This window comes from Ahaetulla prasina, chromosome 1 (assembly GCF_028640845.1).
Source record: "Ahaetulla prasina isolate Xishuangbanna chromosome 1, ASM2864084v1, whole genome shotgun sequence".
Lineage (NCBI taxonomy): Eukaryota > Metazoa > Chordata > Lepidosauria > Squamata > Colubridae > Ahaetulla > Ahaetulla prasina.
In genome coordinates, this window is record NC_080539.1 from 147,272,087 (window position 1) to 147,282,403 (window position 10,317).

Below are 10,317 nucleotides of genomic sequence, written 5' to 3' on the forward strand. Positions count from 1 at the left end.
GGTGGGCTATCCACATATTTGACAATGTTTTGGGGTATTTTAAATAAAAATGTGAACAGGGCAAATGGTTGCCAAGTTTCATATACCATGTCCCAGTCTTCTACTCTTACAGAGCTTTATAGCAACAACTACTCAATAACTGAGCAGTTATACAATAATAATAATAACAGAGTTGGAAGGGACCTTGGAGGCCTTCTAGTCCAACCCCCTGCCCAGGCAGGAAACCCTACACCATTTCAGACAAATGGTTATCCAATAAGTGGTCTACATGAGTGGTCTAAAGTATTCACATCAGAACTGTGCTATTTAAGAATTTCAAAAAAAAAAAAGGTCATAATTCTTCTTCCATGGAATTCTATCTCATCAGCCAAATGAATAATATAATAATAATATTCCCCCCCCCAAGATAAATACTACAGAAATGAATAGACTAAAAACTGCTATAAGGTTCTGTGTTCTTGATATATGCAAGTGATTAATCATAACAATAGGAAAAGGATTATTTTTTAAAATCAGATTAATTAAATGAAACTTATTAATTTCTTATAAAGAAATCATATCATTAAGATACCTGCTAAACAAGATAATACGGGACTAAACGTGACTGAAACAGGATACAGCAGAACAATCTTATTTGCTCTAATGGTGTGTACATAAACCGCTCCCTTTTCTGCTAATAAAGTAAATAGAAAGTTGGTGTGTTGTAATCATTTTGAAATGGATTGAGGGAAGCCCTAGAGGTAATTAAGATGAACTCTGATTGATGTAGATAAATAATCATATCCCTTGTAACATAATTGTTTCAGAAGCAAAGAAAAAGCTGTTCAGGTGGGCTGAACATTGTAACTAGGTACCGTAGTAACAGTGGTGACACATAATGGTGATAGCTGGTATTGCTCTGGAGAAACCTTTTTTAACCAAATAAGCACAAGAAAGAAAGAAAAAGAAGTATTTAATTAAAAGTCTTCCTCCAAGAGCAGTGATCCTATGAGCCCATTACTACATGAACATTTTAATTCATGCAAGGTCTCTCCTGTTCATTACTAGAGTATCATTACATTTCTGTGGCTTAGAGCTATAGGTTTTCTGTCCAGTTTCATCCTTTGAGACTTTTACAAACACAGAGAAATGCATCCCATATTCTTCTTATAAAAGTTTTGGTGCCAGTTAGCAAAGTGATAGTCCTCATACATGATTAGACATGACTGTTCAGTCTAATCTCCATGATGAAATCAAATCCATTTCAGACAAAGCATAGCAGATATTATCCCAAGAAACTGTGTATTAAAAAATAATAGGTGTTTCTTCATGGATAGTTCCTATGCTACCAAGCAGAAGACTTAACATTTTTTTAATAACAAGGAAAAGACAAAGGAAGATTGGAACATATGAGTTACAAGTGAGAAGTATCATAATTTCCCCCTGCCTCTCCATATCATTAAATTCTGAGGAGATCAGGAAATTGCAAGGTAAAATTTTCATCTGGAAGACTCTATTTAACGGGGTGTCAAACTGGCAACCCTCGGGCTGGATGTGTCATGCACAGGCCATGCCCACCCCAGCTCCATGAAGGGGAAAAACATCTTGAAATATCACATGACGGGAGCATGACACAGTGAGTTTGACACCCGTGCTCTATTATTTTACTTTATTTTTTATTTATTTGTATCCCACCTTTATTATTTTTACAAATAAGGTAGCAAACATATCCAACATACTTTCCTCCTCCTATTTCCCACAACAACAATCCTGTGAGGTAGATTGGGCTAGGGGAGAGTTACTGGTCCAAGGACACACCAGCTGACTTCCATGGTTAAGGCAGGACTAGATCTTAGAGTCGGCCAGTTTCTAGCCTGGTGCCTTAACCATGGAACCAAACTAATTTAATTGGTATTAACGCCGATAATATTTACCTATAGCTATACCTCTACATTAGGAAAACTAGCACTTAACAAACATAGACATCTTTCTGTCTCTCACTAGAAATTAACTCCATCCCAGTGCCAAGACTGTTGAAGCAAATGGAGGGGGAAATGCCAATGCCATTCCATTTTATCACATGCGACTTATTACACTTTCAGAATTTCATTCCTTCCTGTCAGAATAAATGTCTTTTTCCCCAATCAAAGAGTGTTTTTGAACACCCACAGTGAAGCAGTTAGTTCCATGTATGGCTTTGCTCGCTCTTTTGTCAGAGGACTGTCTGCACATTTCAGTTGTACATAAAAATGCCATGTTTTCAGAACTACATGATTCTTGGACTTCATGTAGGACAATTTTCAGTTTTCCAGGTATTAGGAAATGCTTTACCATTTTTGATACCCCAGTCAATGAATTTGCAATTAAAGTTTGCACATAAGCAAATGCATTTTTCCAGCACGATTGATTACCTGTACATATTTACACATCAACATTATTTAAAGTTGCATTCTCAATTTTTTTTTTAGAATGCGGAAATTAGGACCAAAGAAGCAGACTTTTTCATTATCCCAGCTAACTTTAAAATGAAATAAAATCCAAGCTAATGTGTGTGCATTTTTCTGTATGAATTCCTTAAAGCTGGTCACAATATTCAAGATTAGTCAAAATCTTTAAATTCAATTAATATATTTCAAAATACATCCTATTGGTTCTGCAGCAATAAAAGGAGTCTTGAGCTTCTTTTGCACTAATATAAAATGTCATAACAAATGGCAAAGAGTAAAAATAATGCATATTATGAAAAATTGTGAGAGAGGGAAGGGAGTGTAGGGAGTTCAGAGGAAGAAGGGACAATTTGATCCTTTGGAAGAAGGATCTGATCCTTCGGATCCCAAGAACCTTTGTTTTCAGGACACTTACATTTTTAAAAAAACAGAAACAAGAAGCAACACAGGTAGCAAAATGTAATAGAGGCATTTCTTTTTCCAAAATATCATTTTAAAATTAGAAGAGATTGGTGGCATTGTAGACAGTTGTGGTCTGTAGCATTAAATATCTTATTGTAAAAATTAATTGTCTTTTACAAAGGTATTCTCTCAAGAAGTGGAAAATATAACATAATTATGTCATACTGTGTATTGAACTCTAAGATCTTGGGAGATTACATGCTTATTTTCTATTTATCCTAGCAGTGAGAATAGATACTCTACTGGTGAGTTTTAATTCCTGTCTGTTACACATTATATCTTGATCAAGGAAATTTAATTATGGAGGCTTTCTGCATTTCTGCAAAAGCCCTCATGAAATCAATCTTCATGAAGTTTGATTTCAATCTCTCCAACATGCAGTATTAGCTCAATTCCAATTTGTAAATCGTCATATTTACAACCATATAGTGTAACTTTTAACATTTTAAGTAGAATAACTGACAAAAGGAGAGTGTGACAGATCAAGCTAAGTTAACAGATAATAAGGAAGATTCTGACTGCCATGAAATAGTTTTAAGTTTCTAGGATCAGAGCAATTGCATCTAAGAAGGAATTTGCTAATTATGGCTTTTGAGAAATCGGAGAAGATGGGCATAGATTTGCAAGTGGACTGAAAAAGTGCAACATTCCTCTTCTTTAAAAGGAGGTGGGGGAAAAAGATGACCTAGATAAATACAGACCATCTCTACAAACTCTATACATCTCTAAAGGTAAAGGTTCCCCTCACACATATGTGCTAGTCATTCTCGACTCTAGGGGATGGTACTCATCTCTGTTTCAAAGCCAAAGAGCCAGCACTGTCTGAAGACGTCTCAATGGTCATGTGGCTGGCATGACTAAACGCCAAAGGCGCACGGAACGCTGTTACCTTCCCCTAAGGCGGTCCCTATTTTCCAATTGTATTTTTTACGTGCTTTCAAACTGCTAGGTTGGCAGAAGCTGGGGGAAGTATAGGAGCTCATCCTGTTATGTGGCACTAGGGATTCGAACTGATGAACTGCTGACCTTTCGATCGACAAATTCAGCATCTTAGCCACTGAGCCTGTGCGTCCCTTTACATCTCTACAAACTCTGTAAATCACACCTAAAGTACTGCTCCAGTTCTGGGCATTTTGAGATGATAAACTGGAGCATGTCCAGAGGAGAGTAACAAAGGTGATCAGGAACCAAGAGCTTACAAAGAACAGTTGGAAATATAGGGTATATTGAGTCTGAAGAATTGTGAGAAGATATAGTTGTCTTCTGATATCTGAAGGACTCTCATTTAGAAAACAGACCAGAATTGTTAAGAGTTGTTCCAGATGACAGGTTTAAAACAATACATCTCAATTGCATGGAAGTAGACTTCGATAATGGTAAGAACTGTTCAACAGTGGAATGGAGTGTAAGGAGAAGATGGATGGCCACCTGTTAGAGATACTACACTGGTGGATTCCTGCACTGACAAGACATTGAACGAGATTACACCCCCCTCCCAAATCTTCAAAAATAACATTCTATGAATTTATCATATTTTTAAAAAAAATCAATGCTGCATTTGTATTTTTTTAAATAGTGGATTACAAAACACGAGGCAAAGCAGATTTCCTGCATTCCTGCATGTATGCTCACCAGAAAAAAGATAATAATGATATTGATGAGTAAGCAAAACTTGAGAAATCATGTCTTGCACAAGGAGAAATGTGTTTTCATCAATGGAATGTGGAATATTATTGGATTCCAAGTACAATTCAGCACTTGATAGAGTTGATAGTGAAAAAGCAGAATAGGTATTCAAAGAAACTAATAGATAGTATTAGCAGAGATATTATTTCATTATTTATTAGCAGTATTTACCTTACTTAAACGTTCCTGAATTTAGAACTCAGGGCAGCATACATCATTTTTTAAAAAAATGTCATCATCATTATTATCATCGTTATCACAATCTATTTTCCCACTACAATGGTAGAATTTTCAAAAGGGCCTGTCATGCAGATTTTAACACCAACCATGTTCATAACAGAAGATGCAGGCCCTTTGACAGTGGCTATCTAAATTATTGAGGCTTTAAAGGTAAAAAAAGCAACATTATACATAGTGAACAATTGGAAACTAGTGCAAATCTTCAATGCAACTAGCTGCCAGTTAATAGCTTTTACCATCAGTCAGAACTTAAAACTTTATATGTTATTTTTTTAGAAGGATCAATTATTTATTTATTACGGTAATTACATAAAAAATAACCAGTTAGACTTCATGCTCAGCTAATAAATTGTAGATTCAATCAGATGAAATGCTCAATATTACCTGGAAGATTGGAGGAGAAGTAATGTCCATTTTTCAAAAAAGGGAAAAAGGACAACTCAGGAACTACAGACAAGATCCTGGAATGAAATTATGAACACAAAAATAGGCATGTTACAACTAACTTGAGCCAATGTGGATTTGTCACAAACAAATCATGTCAAATTAATATTATCTTCTTTGTTAGAATTACTAGCTTAGTTGATCTGGAAAATGCTGTAGAGATCCTAGAACTTAGCAAAGCATTCAACAATGAAATACTATGAAATAGTAAAATAGGGGCTAGAAGATACTATTTTTAGCTGAATTCACAATTGGCAAAATGATTGCATCCAAAGAATGTTTGTCAGTGGTTCCACTTTATCTTGGAAAGAAATATCAAGTGGCTGCCACAGGGCTATGTCCCAAACTTTGTCTGTTCAATATTACTGTCTTGGATGAGAGAATTGAGTTATAAAATTAGCTGATAACACAAAGCTGGGAGAGTAGCCAATATGTTAGAGAGAAAGAGAGAATATACAAGATGATCTAAAGAGGTTTGAGCACTGGGCTAAAAAGAATAAGATGAAATTTAACAGGGAGAAAAATAAAGTTCAGCAACTCAGTAACAAAAATGTAAGGCACAAATATCAAATGAAGGAAACATGGCTTGGCTGTAATACCTGAGACAGAGATCCAGGTGTCCTTGTCACCCAGAAATTGAACATTAACCAGGAGTGTAATGAAACTGTCAAAATGACAACTGCTATCTTGAAGTGCATTAGCTGGATCATAATATCAAGGTCATAGGAAGCTATTGTTCTTCTGTACTTCCCTGGTTCAGATCCCACTTGGAATACTGTGTCCAGTGCTGGGCACCACAGTTCAAAATGCATGGTGATAAACTGGAATTAGCTATCAAGATGGTGAAGGGTCTAGAAAGCAAATCTTTAAGGAAGCTTAAAGGATCTGGTATGTTTAGCCTACAAAATTTATATTGGTAACAATCTTCAAATAACTATCACAAAACAGGGGGTAATCCTATTTTGTGTTGCTCTAGAAGGCACAACCAGAACCAATGTGTTGAAACCATAAGGCAATAGATTCAAGGTAGATATCAGGAGGAACTTCCTGACTATGTAAACAGTCATCCCAACACATTGGAACATGAAGAGGCCAGGTTTTCTCTGCTGGAAGAAAACAGAGGCTGGATAGTCATGCATCAAAGATGTTTCAGTGGACCCTTTATTGAGCAGGGTGTTAGAACAGATGATTTCCATGGTCCCTTCCAACGCTACGATTCTATGTGCTTGTGATTATTGCAACACATACCTTTCTTCTCTTTAGATACATTTTAAAAAGCCTTTGACTGGATGGAATGGTATTACATCTTTATGGTACTTCAGGAGGAATGTGTTTCAAATTGAAAACATCTCTGTATTGTAGAAGTTCACAAAAATTATTGAACATAAATGGTTTTGCAAATTATAGGAAACAGGGATGTCCTTTCTCACCTATCTTGGCAATTAACAGTGTCTAGAAAGCTTTAATGAAAGTCATTTGAACATAAAATTAACAATAGATAACATTTTGATTTTCATTTCTAATCAAGTAAAGCTGTTCTTGAAAATGTTTATACTTTATTTCATAAAGTATCAGGCTTCATGGTAAATTAAAAATAACTTAGATCTTTTCTATGTATAAATATTAACAAAATTACAATGTAAACTACAGGGGTTTCCAGGATCATAGGTTAAACTTTCATTTAAATTACCTTGGAATAATTACCTTGGAAAAGAGAGCTAAGACAGTGCTAAGAAATTATAACAGGGGAAAAAGTCTAGAAAATTTACAGATAACTGCTAAATTTATCAGTCACAAAGCACATAATGGCAATACAATACAATACAATACAATAGATACAGATACAAATACAAATACAAATACAAATACAATACAGCTCTTGCTTGCTTTCCTCTATATTTCAGTACATTATTCTTTCAATGAAAATCTCAACTGCTTAGAGAATAATAGGTTTTCTAGATTTCTTAATATATAGGAAGTTATACCTTGCAATTCCAAACTCACTCTGTAGTTAATATGTCATTACCCAGTTTACTACATTTCATTGCAGAAAATGCATCGGTGGTATCCATTATGATGGAATTATTTTCCATAAAAAGAAATACCATTGACTTTACAAACAAACATTCTCCATCCTTTTTCAATACCTATTAATTGGGAAACTTTGATTTAAAAATATGCACTTATTTATTCCAAATGTTTCTAATCTGCCTAAATATTAAGACCTTAAAACCTCCCATTTCTCCCTTTCTTTCATTTTTTAAAATATAACTTCTGCTAAACACAATGAAAAAAATACCAATTTTGAATTCAAGAGAAAAAGAATAGAGGGAAACAATAAGAAAGTGAAAAAGAAATAAAGCAAAAGGAGAGAAAACAGAAAAAAAAACTATTAAAGAAATGGCTTCCAATCTTTTTAACAACCATTATAAATATATTTATATTTGATCCCTTTCTCTCATTTTTGTAGCTATTATTTGTCACATTTAATATCAAAATGTGAAACTATATAATCCTTAAGTAAATTAGAATAGTTTTAAGTAGCTCCAACAGATCTAATTTCAGAAGTACATGGATTGTTAACAGATATTCAATTTAGCATATTATACATCCAATCCTAAATCTATGTGGGAGGATCACCACTTTCTCCTTCTACTGGATTCTGAGTGGGATATTTTCTGGAATAGCAGTTAAATCACCTTTAGCTCATCTCTGGGAGGCGTAATCAAGACCATGTGGTTGCCACTCAACACCCATCAAATTACAGTGAATGCTGCCTTCCTTGATATTTTATTGAAGAAGTTGTGGCGAACTTAGTACATTTCTGCACATGTAGGTTCTCTATCCAGCTGTCAAGAGCTTTTGAAATTAAGATTTATAAACAACTTTTATTGTAATTGGAGAAGTTAAGTGTTACATTCTGTGGAGTATTTCTTCTCCATCTAATGTGTTAATGGAAGGGGTCTTTAATGTATGGACATTAATAAAATATTTTGAGCAACAATAGTTTTATTTCAATTTTTATCTTCTTTTAACAAAACTTAAAAAATATTCTAATGCTAGTATTAATGTGATGAACCCAAGGGATGTTGCTAGGACCAGCTATCCAGATTTTGCAAACATTGCGTTATGCTGCTTCAAGGAAAAGAAAGCCCACTCCCCAGTATAGAGCTATGTGTGCATTGCATATATCACAAATGTGGGACTTATGCACATCAATTATACTCTGCATTTCTAGCTCACTGTAGCTTGAGTAGAACATAATAGCCCTGTTTCAATGGAATAGATGCCTGCTTCTTTTGAAGAAGCTGCTTTCTGAAATGAAACTAGTTACTTTTCAGATCAAGAAAGACTTATGGATATGGTCCAGTATACATTGATGAAAATTGCATTTTATTTTTCATGTATAATGGCATCTGACAGTTTTACCCACAGCACAGCAAAACAATACACAGCACACTACAAGTTGTTGGAATAAGTAAATAACAGCTAGCCCTACTGGCCCATCTTATTTCAGAATGTTGTTATTCATGGGTTGCCAGCCTCTGGGGCACTCACAAGCAAAAGACAGAGACACACCGTCATTTGCTGCAGCTGTTCCATAGCGGCAGGTCATCTCCACCTGTAGGTTACACCGAGTCTTCCTGTCAGATCTCAGATAGTTCTACAGGGATGCTGGCATTTTGGTGGGAGGAAGGTGGGGAGGAATGGAGTGACCTGTATATGAAGTCTCTGTTTCTTGTATTACTATGTTAATCTCTATATGAAGTTTCTGTTTCCCTGCAATGATGTAGTGTGGGAGGGGTTTGGTTAGCATTGCTTTAAATAGCTGGTTTTAAGTGAGGAGTTTCAGTTCTTGCCTAGATCTCTTGTTATCACAAACCTTTCAATAAAAGCTCTTTTTGGAATAACTGCAGTTTCAAGAGTTCTGCTTTCTTGGGAAGATGGGAGAGGCGAGATCTTACCTCTTCCTAACTAATAGCCATTGATAGGTGTTGATGTAAGAACACTCCATGACAAAGCTGATCAGGTCAAGGGGATAGATGGGGAACTCATCAAATTTGCAGATGACACCAAACTGGCAGGAATAGCCAACACTCCAGAAGATAGGCTCAAGATACAGAAGGATCTTGAAAGACTTGAACATTGGGCGCTATCTAACAAAATGAAATTTAACAGTGAAAAAAGTAAGGTTCTACATTTAGGCCAAAAAAACAAAATGCACAGGTACCGGATATGTGGTACCTTGCTCATTAGTAGTACCTGTGAGAGGGATCTTGGAGTCCTAGTGGACAACCATTTAGATATGAGCCGGCAGTGTACAGCAGCTACCAAAAAAAGCCAACACAGTTCTGGGCTGCATAAACAGAGGGATAGAATCAAGATCACTTGCAGTCTTAATACCACTCTATAATGCCTTGGTAAGGCCACACTTGGAATATTGCATTCAGTTTTGGTCGCCACGATGTAAAAAAAATGTTGAGACTCTAGAAAGAGCGCAGAGAAGAGCAACAAAGATGATTAGGGGACTGGAGGCTAAAACATATGAAGAACGGTTGCAGGAACTTGGTATGTCTAGTTTAATGAAAAGAAGGACTAGGGGAGACATGATAGCAGTGTTCCAATATCTCAGGGGCTGCCACAAAGAAGAGGGAGTCAAACTATTCTCCAAAGCACCTGAGGGTAGAACAAGAAGCAATGGATGGAAACTAATCAAGGAGAGAAGCAACTTAGAACTAGGGAGAAATTTCCTGACAGTTAGAACAATTAATCAGTGGAACAACTTGCCTGCAGAAGTTGTGAATGCTCCAATACTGGAAATTTTTAAGAAAATGTTGGATAACCATTTGTTTGAAATGGTGTAATTCCTGCCTGGGAAAGAGGTTGGATTAGAAGGCCTCCAAGATCCCTTCCAGCTCTGTTATTGTTGTTGTTGTTGTTGTTGTTATTATTATTATCATCATTATTATTATTATTAGGTTGGTGGCCATCACCATGTCTTGTGATCATGGATTTCATGTGTCTTGTACAAAAACTGTTTCCCCACCCACCCCCATGT